We start from the raw sequence: 18,202 nt of genomic DNA, 5'->3' as shown, positions 1-18,202 counted from the left end.
GATGATATGATTGGTTTAGATATATAGATGGGTGAAAAGTCACCAAGGATGAGTGTCTTTGTTGATCTTGAGGTATTATAGGAGAGCTAGGTAATGAGCTAGGAGTGAATGTAGGAGATGGAGGAACATAAGGCCCCAATATGGATGGAAGGTTTGAATGCTTTAGCTTAGATGGATAAGGACCAAGGATAGATTTAGAAGATGCAAAGGGATAGTGGGAAGGGATATCAACATCTTTAGAGTAAGCAACATGGTCAAAGCCATCAATAGACTCATCAGTACCTTTGATAGGAACAACATTTTTAATAGAAGCACTTGAAGCTTGAGCACAATTTTGAAGTGGATGTGGAGAAGTAGAACTTGAGGTGATGCTTTGATCTTGACAAGTAGCTTTGGATAGCATATGAAGAGAACTTTTCTCATAATTTTCAATAAGCTCAAGGGAGATAATGGAAGTGGTATCTTCATCATACTTAGGAGGTGGACAAGATATAGGATATGGAATGGAAAAATCTTGAAAGAGATGAACGGGTGCTTGATCTTGATCTTTCTTGACATTTATAGCTTTTTCTTTTTGAGAGTCCTCTTGACATGGAACCACTTCTAAGGATAAGGAAGAAGGAAGAGTGAATGGAGTAGTGTTTGGATTGGGCATAGTAGTGCATGAAGGTTGAGGATGTTTAGGATTAGTAGCATGGAAAAAGTTTACAGCCAAGTGAAGGTTAGCTTGAGTTTCTTTTAGAGGTAGCCCTTGAGGATACACTTAGTCTATGTGGAAAGCATTAGGTTCTTTATTTGATGGAGGCATGTTGGAAAGATTTGAAGTGTTGTGAGATGCACGAGTGTTGGAAGAAGTGGAAGATGTAATAGAGTTGCTACTAGACATAGGTTCATCAATGTAATCTTGCTCAAGAGAAGTATCCTCAGCACATGGGTCACTAGAGGTTCCAATAATTCCATTATCCATAAGATCTTGGATTTTATGTTTTAGCTCAATGCAATCTGAAGTTGCATGGTCATTAGATTGATGATAAGTACAATAGATATCCAAGAATGGGTTTCCATATGAGCTATACTTAGGTAACATGATGATCTTATTGCCAAGAAATTTTTGCAAAGTGTCATCATAAGAATCTTCCAAGGGAGCAAAAGTTCTATCAAAAATATGTCTAGGATCTTCTTGTTGTTTCTCAAGTGAATAGCATGTGTTCATGTCTTCATCATTATCTTCGTCAAAGATAGGTCCATCATGAAATTTTGGCATAGCCTCAAGTGCTTGTTCTCTACAAAGGTCTTTAGATCTAGAAGATGAAGACATTTGATGTCTTGAAGTAGAGCATGTAGACCTAAAAGAAGAGGATGACCTCAAAGAAGGTGACTCACATGCATGTAAAGACCTTAAGGAAGATTCATTTAATGATGCAATCTTCTCCTCTAACCTTTTCTCAAGTTTAGACTTCATTTCCATCATGCGCTTAGAGAGACGAAGGTAAGAAACATCATTTGTCTCTTCTAGTTCTTTGTATTGCACATATAGATCTTGAAACTCTTTAGTGACATGGAGGATATCATGATCATCTAGATTTGGTTGAGGTTTGGTAGCACAAGATTTGAATTCCATAGTGGTAGATGCAAAGCCAAGCATAAAAGAGTCTAGAAGATAACTTGATGTTGAAACTATAGGAGGTAGAGTGTTCACTTGCCAAGATAGTAGAGAGAGATTAAAGTGACTTGTCAAACAATATGTCCAAGAAACTTACGACATGAATGACTCAAGTCAATAGCTAGGCAAGATGCCCAAATAGCCAAATAGATAGAGCAAGTGGGGTGACAAGTGAACAACTCTCCAACCCAAGAGTGTAGTCAAGAAATCAAGGCAACCATTTCAACAAAAAGATAACTAGCAAGTGGACATAGACCATGAAGATAGGAAGACCATGAGCACTAAGACCAAAGATTCACTTTAAGAATGTTCAAGCACTGGAGACATATAAAAGAAAAGTCAAATGATGAGACTCCTCTTAGCAAGCAATACAAGAAAAATGTTAAGACTTGATGCTTTGACTTGGTTGACAAAGTTTGACAATAGTTGATAGCATAGCAAGTTTGATGTTTAAAATCAATTTCTTTCCAAGCAAGATAGTGACACATGGAGTAGTCTTTGAACAATCAAGCAAGGGACAAAGCAACCTTGCATGAAACAAGCATATGTGAGGTCTTAAAAAAAAGCCGTATAACTATCATCATGTGTATGTTCCAAAGATTTCCACAAGTTTGGCACATTTGAGAACACATCAAGCAATATCTACCTAAATGTCATGGTTCATTACTCAACAACTTGGCCCACACTTGATGCTCCTTCACCTCACACCAAGTGGTTTCCCACAAGAGATATTGGCTTTGTCATGGAAGTTCCATAAGCACAACCAAGGGAACACATATGGTGAGTGTAAAATTTTGAGGTGATCCGGGTAGTCCACTAGGATCGATCCTTGCACCAAGAAGTTGAGCGGCTAGAAAAGGTAGTTACTAACTTAAGGTGTTTAGATAGGGCTTCCATTCATGGTGTTCCTCTTGCTCCCAATTACGGGACACCTCACCTTGCGATGAGTAACTGATCTCGTGATCACAAGAGTACCTTAAGAATTCTTGCCTAGTGATCTCCCTATGGTCGAAATTCCATAAGCGATCACACTAGGCAAAGACAAACACTACATCTACCAAAGTTTTGTGTCCTTGATAGCCTTAATTTTATAGTGGGTTGGAAGAGCCAGGTAATTTGCTTGTCCTCACTTGGGTCGTTCCTCTCAGGTTGTCCGAGAGCAGGCCCTCTAAAGGATTCTAAACTACACAAAGAGTGGATCAACTTTTGAAAGTCAAGATTTTTGATTCACCACAAGGGTGAACAACACACTCTCCTATTCCAATCATTTTCTCTCAAACATGTCAAAAAGATTCAGTTGCCTCTTACTCTTGAAATCAAATGGTAAGTCAAGATTTCTGATTCACCACAAGGGTGAAGAGCATACTCTCCTATCACCAAAAGATTCCAATTGTAAGTTTTAATGTGCCTGAAAATAAATAACTAGTATATGCCACACATGTAAAACTAAAAACAAGAAAAATTGGGTTTTTATGCATTGGGAAGCCCTGCAAACAATCATTAGTAGCCCTTGTGCATTTGAAGCTTTGACATGTGTTTTTTTTATGCAATGTTTCAATTTTTTTTTTGACAAGGATGGCAACCTGCAATCACAACTTGTTAGCACCACAAGTTAGTGTGAAATAACATAAAATAATGCAATAAAAAGTGGTTAGTTGCCTCAAACATCCAAGTTATCTTCCAATCAAGTGTATGCAAAGAAAGGGCAAACTAATCACAAATGCTCTCATTTTTACTCTTTGCTTTTGATCTAGTCAACAAGATTAGACTTTTTTGCTATTATTTTGGATCCAAAAATAGAAATGAAAAGAAGAGACCCCTGCTAAAAATCAAAGAGCTTTTCAAAAATTCAAGAAATTCAAAAAAATATCTTCATTTTCTCTCTAGAGATTGATTTTGTCAAAACATGCCAGATTTATCAAATCAAGTTTTTGATCCTTAATATGACCTCAAAAATCAAAACACAAAGAAAGAAACCCCATTAGAATTGAAAACCCTTTCCGAAAATATATGTTTTTAAAAAAAATTCACTAATTTGTGATCAAAAACAGCTTTTTATGAAAAATAAAGAAAAACTCATAACTCTCGAAAATAACGTCAAAATGCTCTAAAAATTGGATTGAGACATTTTGAGAACATACCCAATCAGTAAAAAAAATTTCAGAACCAAACTTCAAGTGGTTTAAAAGATATGATTAAATCTTTAAACCGACTAAGTTTTTTGCCTTCAAACCAATTTGCTTATGGCTTGGCCTTAAAACCAAAGTGATAATTATACAAAAGCATTTGATTAGATCCAATATGCTGCTATAAAAAACTAGAGATAAGAAATGAAAGCAAATGGAGCTGAAAATTGATTCAAGCCCCACGGTGGGCGCCAAAAATGTACACTCAAAAGTGTCACACTCTAAACCATTCTATCCAAATGATTCCATGAGTTGGAATGCTTAAATGCCGGCTTAGAGCTCCCTATCCACGGAGTGTAAGAGAGTATATTTAAAGAATAAGAAGGCTCTCAGATGAGCCTTAGAGATACTCTTCTTGCTAGTAAACCATGCAATGGGAGGTTCCAAAGACAAGATGCAAGAATGCAAATGTCCCAAGGAGTTCCTCAAGGATGCAATGCAAATAAAGATTAAGCTAGAATGAGATGCAAGTGGAGCTATGCTAAGCATGTATGAGAGTGTTGCAATCCAACTATTAGACTATATGATTTAAGCTACATGTAAAAATGAAAGCTAAGCTAAGCTAGAATACCATGATGCCATGGATGAGAGAATGTAGACAAGAAATAGAAGTTCTCCACAAAGCTCCAAAGAAACCTGTTAGAAAACTTGCAGCATAACAATATTCAAAAGATGGATTGATTTTGAGGGGGAAAGCTCTCTCCCTTTTAAAGTTGCACGGACGGTAGAGATCAAGATGAAGATGGTGGATGATCAATGGTGGAATTTGAAAAGAGGAGTGATCCATGTGCACACACAAGTAACCCAATAGAATATAAGTTAACTTGTCATATAAGACAAAAGTCACAAAGCTTTTTCTTTTAATTGCAAAATAGAAAAAGGACTTTATGTGTGCACTTTAAGTGGGTTAGAAGAATGGGGTATTTTATTTAATTAAAAGGGGATATGTTCTTTTAATCAAATAATGAACTTAGGATAGCATAGTCAAACTATAGGTTATAATCAAATAAATTGATTATTAGCAATTTGGTCTAGGTAAATGATTAAATTAATTTAGCCAAAATGCTGAGAAGGGGGCTAATAGTCTAGATGACCATTTTTAGGTGATTACATTAGTCTTGTTATAAATATCTTGACTGAGTACACATATTGTATTTGTGTTGTTAAATCCATGAGGAAGGTAGATCTTTGCATATATTTTGTATTGCTCCTAATAGAGTAAGTCACTAGGAGGGATAGAGAATTCTATCCCTACCAAGGCAACCTCTTATTATAGTAGTAATGGATTTGTGGGTGTTATCCCCACTACAATTTTTCCTCTAACTAATGGTATCTACATGACCAAATCTTTGAGTTGTGAGTTGTAATACTATGGTTTACATACTTATGATGAAGTAGATTAGTTATGAATTTTTTTATTTCAAGTGAAAAAGTTTATAATACGCATGTCTATATGTATCCTCTTAAAATGGAAGCACTTCCATGTTAAGAGCATTTAGCCCACTAAGTAAGTGGTCTAAGGTCATGTCAAGCACCTTGAATAGGTCTTTATATGGATCTAGTTATTTTCCTCTTGTTCTACTTCTCTCCCCTATTTTCAACCTCTTTTTGACAACTTTGTCTGAGAAAATGTAGACAAACTTTCTAGGTTAATGACAACCTAATAGGTCAAGGTTGACCTCAACCCTAACCTAATTCAAGGATGACCTTGACTCTAACCTAGGGTAGAGTTGACCTTAACCCTAACCCCAGGTCCAAATTTTAAGTTCCAAAGGTTTCAAGATATCAGGCTTCAAAAAAAATCATTTTCCCACTTCTAGGTCAACTATTTCAAATTTTGGAATGGTAAACTCTTAAATTGCATTTAATTTAGGGCCATTTCTAAGGAATAAGGTTAATTGGGATTTAATTCTCCAATATTAACCTCTCTCAAAGTTTGTGCCCTAGATCACTATATAAGAAAGACTTCCTCTCTCATTTTCACACCCACAAATTATGAAGTTTGGATCCACTCTTTTTATGAGGAGATATCTAAAATCCATTAGCAAGCATTCAAGCATTCAAGTATTCAAGATCCAATTCATCAAGGAGATCCATTGTTAGCCATTAAAGGATTCAATCTCTATAGAGCCCTCTTGTTGAATATTTATCCATCCACATTCATCCAAGCCTCTTCCTATGATAAGATCCATTCAAGATTGGTGTTGAAGATCTAATTCAATTGATTTGAGACATCCTACATTCATTTGGAGCATCCATACATGTGGATTCAAGGATTCAAGTCCTCCATAAGGATTTCAACATAAGCAAGGTGAATAGTTCAATTTACCTTTTGTATACATATTACAATTTTAATTACAATTCAAGATTGATTCCAAATTTGGATTTGACCAAGGTAAACCCCCAATCCAAACAAAAAAAAAAACATTTTTTGTGCAAAAATAAGTACAAGATAGAGAATTTGAAGTTCAAATTTGGATACCCTTTTTGGAGAACTTGCAAGATCCATGAACATAATTTTGTCAGAGTAGTGCAAGTCAAGGTCAACTTTTTGGGATAAGATTTTACCCGATTATCTAGGTCAAGATCAACCTACCCTATGAAGGACAATTTTTTTTTGGGTTTTCTATGTCTTAGAATTTCCAATCTGGAGTAAGTTGTAGAATTTCCTAAAAATATGCACAGACATTAGAAATCAACATTTTCTATATTTTCCCTACTTTGAGGTTGGCATTTGTCTTCTATTCATTCAAAATTTCAAGAACATACTTTCTATAGTAGATTATAGGATTTCCTCATTTTTTCATAGTCTCAATTGTTTGATTCATTTGTGTATTGATTACTTTGTGATTGATCAATTTGGGTCCATCCTTTTGGAAATTTGGGTTAAGAATAAGTCCTATATGCCCCACACTCATTAATGTTTCCTTCTATTCATTTTGGTGAACCCAACATGCATACCCTCTTTTCTAGTGTGGAATTAGATGCCCTACTATTTTTTGTGATGTTAGATTTCCTTTTATATTACCTTGTTGTTGTTAGATTTCTCTTTTATGTTAAATCTTGCATGTTAATCAGATTTCTTGCATCTATATTTTAAAAATTAAAAAAAATTGCAAAATCTCTTTCAAAATTAAAAAATATTCATGTTTTATGTTTTCCTAGTTTAGTTCATTTGCATTGCATTAGTTTATGAGATTTATTACTTCTAATCCTACCTCTAATATTCTAGTTAGATGAAGTCATAGAATTCTAGGTACCTTTGATCCTAAGTCTTCCTCTCCTTTCCTTAGGATGTCAGATGATAATTTTCTTATTCATGATTCCAATCCTATTATGGAGAAAAACTCTTCTCACTCATCTCATTATGAGGATTATTCTTTAAGAGTTCCTCTTTAATAAGTCCAAAAAAATTCAACAAAACTTGATGAAATGGGAAATTGGTTTATTCAAGAAAACCATAATCAAGATTCTATTCAAGTTATAGAGGCTCTTAAGAAAGTGCTTTGTGATAGTGATCAAGGTGTTAACCTCTTGCATGGTATTGCTCAGCTTGTGCATTCAAATGTTAAACCTTTAGCTCAAGATGCTCAAGATTTAGGGTTGATTCCTTCTGTCACTAGTGTATAACCTTCTTCTATTCCTTTACCTAGTGTTCCTACATATACTCCTTCTTTGGTGACTATGATAGTTCCCTCTATTCCTATGAGTGTTCCTCCTATGTCATTTCCTACATCACAACCTTCTTATCATAATGTTCCTTTTACTTATTCTAGTCCTCTTCCAACTATAGTTCCAAGTGTTCCTCTAGTTTTGTCTTCCATTCTTGTAGCTTCATACACTTTACCTAGTGTTTCTAATGTTGCCATTCCTCCTATTTCCTCTAATGATTCAACACTTATCAGTTTGATTCAAGCTATGTCATCCTTACAACAAAAACTTGCATCCTTGACTCAAAACACATTTAGTATTCCTACATGTGACATAGGAAGTCCTTTTTCCTGGGATATCATTCGTACTCTTGTTCCTCAACAAGCTTGTATGCCTCATCTTGAGAATTACAATGGTAAGGGAGACCTTGTCCATCCTATTAAAACATTTCAATTCCTTTTTAGTGATTATACTAATGAATATTAGGATTAGTTAGGAAATATGAGAGCAACACTCTAATGGCTCATATTCTTGTTGGTAAAATTGATGTTGCTCCTAATACAAATAAATTTAAAAAATTTAACAACTATATCATGATTAAAAAAAAAAGCAAGTTTAGTTGCTGATCAAGTTGTTTTTGCATCTCAGGATGCCACTTCTGCATCTTTTTTTTCAATTAAATAACACATTTACTCCTCTTTCTAAATCTTTACATTCTATTATGAATAGATTGTTAATTTCTAATATGATTACTTTACCTCCTATTTGACCTCTTTTACCTACTATGATTACATCTAAATCATTTGATCCTAAAGCTTTTTGTCAATATCATCATTAGAATGGTCATTATACTGAGAAATGTTATTCTTCAAAACATAAGGTTCAAGACTTAATTGACTCTAATGCCCTATCTATTGATAATTTTGATTGTAGTGAAAATTAATTTGTTTCTCCTCCTAATCAAAATATTCAAATATATAAAAGTCTTTTACCTACACATGATAATAATACCAATTCTCAGCTATCTTCTATGGATATTATGTATGATACAAAGATGGATGATCTTAATCACATTATTAATCAAGTGGAGCATGTTGTTCAATCTGCATCTCCACCTCACCCTCAACCTTAGCTTCAATCTCAAGTTCCACCTCAACCTCAATTAAAACCTAAGCCTAGATTGAAGACTCAAGCTAAATCTAAACAACAACCTAAGAATAAAAGACCTCGAGAAATTTTGATTACCTTTGATGATTTTGAGACCATTAAAGCTCTTGACGGTCCCCTTTATATTTATGCTAGGATTTCCTAGATACCTACTCGTGGTTTTCTTTTTGATCCTACATACTTAGTCAATGTTATTACTAAAGAAAATATTTTTATGAAAATATTGTAACACAATTTTTATGATATGTCTGATCTATGGATTCAAAAGTGTAATGGTTTTCTTTATTTGTAATTTGGTTATATTGGTTTACTAGTTGAGATTTGTGGTAAAATTGTGAACACTACCTTTTTGTTGTTCCTACTTCTAATTAGTTTCAAGTTAAGCTTGGTTTGTCATGGTTAATTAAACACCATGCATGTTGTTGCTTCAACTTTCCATAATTGTCTTAAATTTTTTTATAATGAAGAAGTGAAGATGGTTAATCATAGTTTATATCACCCTTCTAGGCCTAGAGATTGTGCTACACTTGACTTCTTTTGGCCTTCATTACCTAATTCATGTCCTTCTAGACCTAATCATATTTTTTTCTCATATCAAGCCTATAAGCATTGTAATATTCTTGAGTTAAGCTTACCTCATATGGATCTTAATCATGGTCTTTTTCCTACACCTTCCATACCTCCTTTATTTTATAGTTTCTACATTTGTTAGTAAAGCTCTTATTATGACTTGTTTATCTATTGATAATCCTATTAATCCTCTTATAGAACATGTGAAGGATCTAGTAAGTGATCCTCCAAGTTCTCAAAAAATTTCAAACAAGACAAAAAGTAATCAATATGATAATGAATGTTATAAGAAGTGTCATGCTCATTAATAAAGCTCATAATTTTGTTCTTCAAGAATATTAACCTTCTTTGGATACAACTATGCATGATGTGTTATAAGAAGTTATTACTAATGATGATGTTAAGATGTATGATTATGATGATTCCAATCAAGATCCTATTTTGATTAATCTAGATGAAGAATATAATCTTGATGTTAGTGATGAATATGAAACTATTGACATTGATTTACCTAATATTAGTTCGTCACAATTGACACTCACACATAGTTTCAAACATTGTGATTCTCAAGAGGATCCTTGTTTGGAAATGGCTATTATTCCTACTATGTTGGATATAATCCTTCTTGAAAATTACCCACCTTTTCTAAATGATATAAAATGAGATGGGGAGAGTAGGTGACATGCTCGATTGGCTTATCCTCTATGGTAGCTCTGTCATGTGTTTTTCTATTGTACTATACTTCTCTCATGTTGTGTTTGCTAAATGCAGTTAGATTATTTTATATGACCCTTGTTTCTCTATTAGTGTAAGGTGATGGTATAAAAAGATTCTTCTTTGTATTTCTTATGTGATCTTTTATCCTTTTTTATTGTAGTTCTACTTTCTTTGGAAAATGATGTCAATTCATTTACAATAATATCATATATATTATCTAATGATCACACTAACCCCATAGTAGGTAGATCCCTTCTATATTATTTGTATGTTTATGTGGTATGTTTGGGGACATTTCATAGTGGAAATGTAATTAGTGGAGGTGTTTATGTTTTCATTAAAGCTATTTCTCATGTTAAAGTGTTAGCAATCGCTTTAATGTCATGGTTTACATATTTTATTTTTCAAGATACATTTTTTCCCTTTTTGGATTAGTGGCTAATCCTTAAAGCATGGATTTATATTTTAGGATCTCTTGATCCCTCTAGTTTCAAAAATTTTGATTCCTTAAGGTCAAAGGTGTCCTTAAGGCTGGATCTATTTTCATTTTTGGTTTTACTCATATGGAATAGAATATTCTTTTGGGTGAATCCTTGATGGGTTGACTAGTGAGTAGTCACATTCACTAGGCAATTCAATTCCATCTTTCTAGTTGCATCATTTCCTTATGTTGTTCACAATGAATCATAAGTTTTCATTAGGAGAGATAATCACACTCTTTCTCTCTCTTTTTTTTAGAGATGTCTCTCTTATTGTTATCTTGGAGTTGATGAAGACTTGAGTCCCTAGGGACTTGAGGATCTCTTTGTCTCTTTGATTTTAATAAGACTATCTTTTCATTATCATCTCCTTTACCAAGAGTTTTCATTGAGTCCATATTCTTTCTAAAATGGGGGCTTAATGTATCATCTTAAAATGGAAGCACTTCCATGTTAAGAGAATTTAGCCCTTTGAGTAAGTGGTCAAGGGTCATGTCAAGTACCTTGAATAGGTCTTTACATCAATCTAACTATTTCCCCCTATTCTACTTCTCTCCCCTATTTCTAGCCTCTTTTTGACAACTTTCTTTGAGAAACTGAAGAATTTGACTTTCTAGGTCAATGACAACCTAATAGGTCAAGGTTGACCTCAAACCTAACCTAGGTTGAGGATGACCTCAACTCTAACCAAGGGTAGGGTCAACCTTGACCCTAACCCCAAGTCCAAATTTCAAGTTCCAAAGGTTTCAAGATATTAGGCTTTGGAAAGTTTCATTTTCCCACTTTCAGGCTAGCTATTTTGGATTTTGGAATGGTAAACTCTTAAATTAAATTTAATCTAGATCCATTTCTACTAGTTAAGGTTGTTAATTAGGATTTGATTGTCTAATATTAGCCTCTCTAGAAGTTTGTGCCCTAGATCACTATAAGGAAGCCTTCCTCTCTCATGTTCACATCTACAAACTATGAATTTTTGATCCACTCTTTTTATGAGGAGATATCTATAATCTATTAGAAAAAATTCAAGAATTCAAGTATTCAAGCATTCAAGATCCAATTCATCAAGGAGATCCATTGTTAGCCATCAAAGGATTCAATCTCTATGGAGCCCTCTTACTGAAGATTTATCCATCCACATTTATTCAAGCCTCTTCCTATTCTAAGACCCATTCAAGGTTGGTGTTGAAGACCTAATTCCATTGATGTGAGACATCCTATAGTCATTTCTGCATTCATTTGGAGCATTCATACTTGTGGATTCAAGAATTTGAATCCTCCATTAGGATTTCTAAATAAGCAAGGTGAATAGCTCCATTTAATTTATTTATAAATATTGCAATTTGAATTACATGTCAAGGTTGATTCCAAACTAGGGTTTGACCAAGGAAAACCCCTCATCCAAACAAAAAACAACTATTTTTCTTGTAGGTACAAGTATAGAACAATGAATTGAAGTTTGAATTTGGATACTCTTTTTGGAAAACTTTTGAGATTTGAAAACTAATTTTTTTGTTAGCGTAGTGTAGGTCAAGGTTGAATTTTTGGGGGTGAGATTGTGCTCTAGGGTAAGATTTTGCCTCGCTATCTAGGAAAAGGTTGACCTACCCTTGGAAGCACAAAAGTTTTTTGGGTTTTCTCTATCTTGACATTTCTAGTTTAGAGCTAGTTGCAAAATTTTCTAAAACTGTGCATAGACATAAGAAATTAGCATTTTCTAAATTTTCCCTACTTTGAGGTTACTATTTTTCTTCTATTTATTCAAGATTTCAAGCACATACTTTCTATAGAAGATTATAGGATTTCCTCATTTCTTCATATTCTCCATTGTTTGATTCATTTCTGTATTGATCGCTTCTTTGTGATTGATCAATTTGGATCTATCCTTTTGGAAATTTGGGTTAAGGATAAGTCCTATATTTCCCCTCATACTCATCACATTTTCATCCATTCACTATGAAATTGGTAAATCTTAAGGGAAAGTCAGATTTGGATAAGTGTAAAAGTTTTAAGGATACTAATTCACCCTCTCTCTCTACATCTTTCATTTAGTAAATATTTCAAAAAATACAAGAGTATGTATGGGAATTGAAAAAAATTGTGTGCTGATAAGGGAATGTTATTACCATAGATGGCTGATTTTAAGAGATCTAGAACAAATATTAATAAAAATAAAAAAGATCTCATAAAATAGCTGATTATGATCTTATATACAACTTGGAACTTATAGTTCTTTATAATGAAATATATAATTAGGAAGGGGAGAATCTTAAAGAGTTTATTATTGAATGTATTAATAGTGATAATAAATAAATAAACATGTATTGATTGATCTTAAATTAATTGAATAATCCTTGAGAAGTATTAGTTTTCAATTTTTTTATGATAATTATAGTTATTGGTTAACCAAAAAATAATAACTACTAGAGTGAAAATCCTCATCTGGTGATATAATTAGACCCGAATAATGAGTAAGAGGACTAGCTAGATATTACATAGTTTTTTTTTTCTTTTTTCTTGGGATCTTGAGAAAAAATATACTAGCTACAAAAAGGTCTGCTTCAAAATAGTTACCAAAGAGGCTAATCGACATTGTATGTATCGATGATTGAAATGGAGAATGTAAATCTCAAACTTTAGGAAGAGGTTGAGAGGATAATAAGGATAGGCTATGTATATTAAATGATCAAGGAGTTTACTTGAATGATCAACTTGCAAGTTAGGTATCATAGAGTGTTTTCCATAATTGTATACCCACATAGTGACTTATTTTTCCCTTTTACTATGAAGTTGAACCTCTTCCTATAAAAATGATATTTTTGATGTGTTCAGAATTTTGTATTGTAATGTTAATAATTGATTTACAAGTTAGTTTTAGTTAGGAACAAGTGTGTTGGTATGAAGCTTATTTTATTCCCTTAATTTTGTATAAAAGGAAATTCAAGACCAACTAGATGATAAAATATAGAATATATAGAGTATACATAATAGACAATAGGTTTGGCAACTAAAACATGAACTATATTGTATATTTAAAAAATATTTAATATAAAGAATAGATGTTTTCTATCTAAGACTAATGGTATAAGTATTTTCTTATGAAATTTGTCCTCTATGATTAATGATTCTGAAAATAAATTTCTATCTATAGATACTTGTGTAATGATATATATATATATATATATATTTGTCATTGTTACATATGAAGTCATCATCTTTGCAACTCTATCTAATTGGTTTTCTCAAAGAAGAAATTAAATTCAATTGGAATAATTCATATGCTTTCTTAGAGTTGTACATGAAGAATTGATACACAAATTTGACTCTATCACCCAAATTAGAAAAGGAATTGGTCTTATTTTGTTGTTATAAAATAATAGTTCTTTATGAGTTTGCAATCCTTATAATTCTCATTAATTACATTAGAATTCTTACAATGAAAAGTGTTTAGTTTTACCAACATTCTCACAACAAATGATCAATAGATTTAAGTAAAGTAATTGGATTTGTCAAGAATATTTGCCATCGTGAGAACCTATTTTTTTCAATTTTCTCTAAAAATCCTTAAAGCCTAGAATTAGGGATAAGGTATATGGTCTACCCACCTTCTTCCTCCAAAGAAAATGTAGAACCTGATCATTGATCATTACCATTTTTTGGCCAAAAATGATTGAGGAATCTTAATAAGAGGAGTTGAAAGATCTCCTAAATTTCCAATATATGCTTTTGGGAACCAATAGATTAAAAAATCTAATGGGGAAATATGTTCAAATGGATATTTAGAAGTTTACCTAGAAGTTATAATTTGTATACCATATAATTTATTTACCCTAATAGAGGCACACAATATCAATAACTTTGTGATTCTACTAGGAGTATAAAATATTTTTTCCTTAAGAATAATAGTGGCAACTCTATTTTAGAATTGATTCATTTCATGATTGATGCTTTGATCTACCTAAAAAGAGAATAGTATGAGAATCTATCACTTAAAAATATGTGGGGTGGGAGGTCTATGTAGAAGGGAAACAACCATGTGGAACTATTTCCTAAAAGCACTACATATATGTCATTCAAGGGGTACACAAGATTTGTAGATTGAGAAAAGGAGATATACGCTAAAGATGATGCTCAAACAGAAAATCATACCCTTAAACAAGATGTAAATACCTTATTTTACATTGATGAAATAAATGATATAGAATAAGTATAAATCCATCAAGAAAAGGAGGAATATGACCAAAAAATATACGATGTTTTCCAGCTCAATTTATCTTATCTCTTGGAAGGGAAACAAGACCTTAGAGAAGAATTCGAAGTGAAATTCTTGAAATACTTGACATGAAAAGAAATGAAATTGTGATGTCTATAAGGGTTAAGGAAAAAAGAAGAGAAAAATAATAAAACATCAAAATAAAGTTCATTTTATAAGAAGAAGAATGAGCATGTCTTCAATACTACACATGAAACTCCTTTTTTTTAAGTATACAAAAATGAAGTAAATAATGACTTTTGGATGCAAGATAAAAATATTGGAGATATGGCTAACCAATGTCATCAAAATGGAAAATAGGAATTTTTGCAATCAACAAAATTGTAATCATCATAACCAACACAGGTAATAATCATAAAAGACAAAATGTAAACAATTACAATATGGATCATGGGGTGAGAGCCCCAACGGTAATAGAAAGGTATAAAAAATTAGACTTTAATGGTATATTTAAGTATAGAAATCCCATATCTAATGGTCTCAAGACTACTATATCAAAAAAAATTGGACATGGGACTCAATTTGTAGAGTTATGTGTGATAAACTTGATAATAACTATTGAAGAACTAGAGGAAATCATGAAGATATAGAGAATGATCATAAAAATCTATTCATAAATTTATTTTTAGAATCTTTGAAAGTGGATGTTGTTAAGGTATATAGCATTGCATGATTAGTCTATTTAAAGTTGGCCAAAATTTGTGAATCAATTCATCAAGAGTTAGGTGACCATAATAAGTGTTGACATATTAGTCAAGTTTTTTATTAGTGACACACACTTATTTAGATTTTTTATAGCTATTAAGCTCATTGAATAGTCTATAGTGTTTTCCATGTAATTTAGTAGCCATCAAGCTTGATAGTTGATACCGAGTCTTTTGGACTAATCCCAATTGTTACTAAGCAGATTCAATCAGTGTGAAGTCCAGCAGTTCAAACTATGCATTCTAGTATACACCAAATTTATTAGTGGTTACTAAATGTCATAGTGTCTACCGAGTTTTCAGTTCATGTGATATGAAGCTAGTGTTAATCAAGCTACTTTATGCTAACCAAGTGATTTAGTCTTTTCCTAGTTGCACAATATCTATTAAGTGACCAGTGCAAACCGAGCTCAAGACTAGTTGAAAGTGATCAGTATCGACTGAGCTTCTACATATATCAAATGCATGATGATGCTGAGTATTGATGGTGGATGCCAAGTATCAAAACCTCACCAAGTCAGTCTTCAAAACTCGAGTAGCTTCATATGGGCCAACTTTGTAATATTTATGTTAACTTGTATCATGGTCAATTTTGTAATTTTGTAATTTGAATTGGTATATAAATAATGTATTGTATCATATCCAATGTAAGAGAAAGAGAAAGCATGTGAATGTGTGAGCATATGTATTGTAATGTGGATGCAAAAAATTTCAAGTTATGAATGCAACAAATAAAGAATTATAAAGGCCATGACAGTATAAGGAGCAACAAAGACATATCTATCATAGAAAGGTGATCAATACACTAAAGAATCTTTACCAGCAAACTCAGTTGCAAATCAGAGATCTACTGCTTCATCCTAATAGGTGGATAGTCAAAATCCTTTAACAAGGTAGACCTAACAGTCTTTTATAAATCTCTTTATTGAGTACATAATTCATTGTGTATTTGTAAATCCTCTCACAAGGTGAACCTAGTAGTCTTATTTTCTCCTAATAGGGTAGATCATCAGAAGTGATCAATGTAAGTCTTAATAGGCCAACTTTATGTGATTTGGATGCTTTGATGTTTTCAATTTCTCATGCATGCAACCAAATCAGATGTGATGAACTAAGTGCTAATTGATTTATTGGATTAAAATTGGAAAAAATTTAGAAGTTACTAATTCACCCCTCCCCTCTAAGTAACTTAGCATAGTCTTGAATGTTTCCAACAATTGGTATCAAAGCTTTGTGGTTCTTAGGAGAAAGATTAACAACTTGAGAAAAGATCAAGGATATGGAGATATTCAGACTTGACAAAGCTATTGACAATAAAAAGTTGGATTTGGAAATGACCATTGCCCAACTCAAGAAAGCTAAAGAGAAACTTTCCTAATCTCTAAAAAAAGAAAGGAACTTGCAAATCAAATGAATGATCATCTTTACATTGAAGAAAGAATTGAAGACTTTCACCCTCAAGCAGTTCAGATGAAACAAATAATGCAATCAAAGAATGCCTAGAGAAGAATGGTTTCCTGCAAGAAGAAGTAAGAAAGCTAAAAAGAGAACAAGAAATTCAATTATTAGGGTTATGTGAAGTTTTAGAATAGAGAAACAAGATAAAATAAGAAATGGATAGAAGAAAAAATGAAATCTAGAACCAATCCCTTCGGCAAGTAGACCTTATTGATCAACTCTCCAATGCAAATGAGGAAATCATGAGCCTAAGATTTGAAAATGAAAGAATGAGGAATGATCTAAATTATAAAATGCAAATCAATGAAAGAATAAAAAATGATTTGAGATCTACAAGATAAATCAGTGAAAGATTGAGAAATGACCTTAACACTAAGAAGAAAATCAATGAAAGAATGATGAAATCTCAAGCAGACATGGATCAACTGAATGAGAAAAACCTCTATAGAAAAAAACAAAAAGCAAGAATTGGATACAAAGAAGAAGGTGAGTCCTCCAAACAAGGTGCTCAAAAGAATCAAAGACCTACTTGCAATCACTATGGCAAGATAGGTCATATATCAATCAAATGTTGGAGTAATGGAAAAACAAAATTCAATGGAAAATGTTACAATTACAATCAACATGGTCACAGGGCTAATGAATGCAAAGAGAAACCAAGATTCATAGACAACTATCATAAATGTAAGAAACATAGATACAAGGCATCAGAATGTAAAACAAAAACATTGAATTCTACATAACAGATTATGAAAGCAATATTTGGTTGGAATTACAATACCTGGTGTAGTTATCATTACTATGGAAAATTTGGACACATTGGTATGAATTGTGTCAAACATCATATGAGGAAAAGAGATACCACTAAAAGATGTTTTATTTGTACAAAACTTGGTCATCTTGCCAAGAATTGTATGAACACTGGTAAAATTGAATATGAGAAGAAGGAAAAGGCTGATAACATCTAAAAGTAGATGAGACAACAATGGATTCTTAAGTCTATCAAGGATACTAGTCTAAGTAATGTTGTCAAGTCACTCAAGAATTGGGTGACTCAAACATCCCTAATTAAGTTCTCAAGGAAGAATTGGAACTAGGCTATAAAAGAAGACATCTAACTTAGTTCCAATTGAAAGGTGACAAAGATCCAAATTCATATACAAGATACAAAGGGATCATTGAGAAAGATCAATATCAATTATTATCAAGTTACCTTTTTCTATCAAGTAAGGTTGGGTCATAAACTCTACCAAGCAAGGTTGGAAGTAACAAAGGCACTTATGGTTACTGAATCATGGAGATGATATCGAGTAACCAATATCATATCATAGATGATA

Source organism: Cupressus sempervirens, chromosome 8, assembly GCF_028749045.1.
Source record: "Cupressus sempervirens isolate cs-2001-9-10 chromosome 8, ASM2874904v1, whole genome shotgun sequence".
Classification (NCBI taxonomy): Eukaryota; Viridiplantae; Streptophyta; class Pinopsida; order Cupressales; family Cupressaceae; genus Cupressus; species Cupressus sempervirens.
The sequence above is the reverse complement of the archived record's forward strand: the minus strand, read 5'-3'. Positions refer to the sequence as shown.